The sequence below is a fragment of the Octopus bimaculoides genome, chromosome 11 (assembly GCF_001194135.2).
Source record: "Octopus bimaculoides isolate UCB-OBI-ISO-001 chromosome 11, ASM119413v2, whole genome shotgun sequence".
Classification (NCBI taxonomy): Eukaryota; Metazoa; Mollusca; class Cephalopoda; order Octopoda; family Octopodidae; genus Octopus; species Octopus bimaculoides.
Window position 1 is genome coordinate 5,745,677 of NC_068991.1, and position 841 is coordinate 5,746,517.

Genomic DNA, 841 nt, shown 5'->3' on the forward strand with positions numbered 1-841 from the left:
ATGCAAGTATATATATGTATATATATATATATATATATATATGCATGTGTGTGTGTATGTGTATGTATGTATATGTTTGTGTCCGTGTAAATATGTCAGTGTTTCTACGACCTTCGTATATAAATACGTGATAACTTGTATGTGTGTGTGTATGTGTGCCCGCATAAGTGCCTACACTTAACATCTCTCTGTCTTTCTCTCTCTATCTTTCTCTCTCTCTGCCGCCCCCATCACCACCACTCTCTTTCTCTCCCTCTCCCTCTCTGCCCCCCCTCTCTCTCTCTTTTCTGCATATTTTTAACCATTTTTATACGTTTTATTTAACCTTTTTTATTTTATCATTTTTAAAAATACATTTTTGGTTTTTGCTTAGCTTTATATTTTTACTTAATTTTACAGTTTTATTCTTCTTATATCATACTTTGGTTGGCATCGAACCAAGTTTTAAAAATATTTAGCAATTTTTCATAACCGAATATATTTCCTATGTTTGGCCAGAAATTTTCTTAAAATATACCAGAGTTCTCTCTCATATATTTGTCTTCATAATTTGGTTCCATCATTTCGTTGTATTTTGGTGTAATTTCATGATTTCTTCGGCTCTTTTGTTTTGTTTCTTTATATATTTTATTCACTTTTATTGTTGTTGTCTCCGTTGTTGTTCTTCTTAGTGTTGTTGTTGTTGTTGTTGTTGTTGTTGTTGTTGTTGTTGTTGTTGTTGTTGTTGTTCATTCTTTGTTGGTACTGCTTCAAGTATGGCAAAGTTCTTTCTATATTTGGAATCGGATTAATAATAACAGTAGCAACAACAATATCAACAACGACTATAAAACCTGAAACA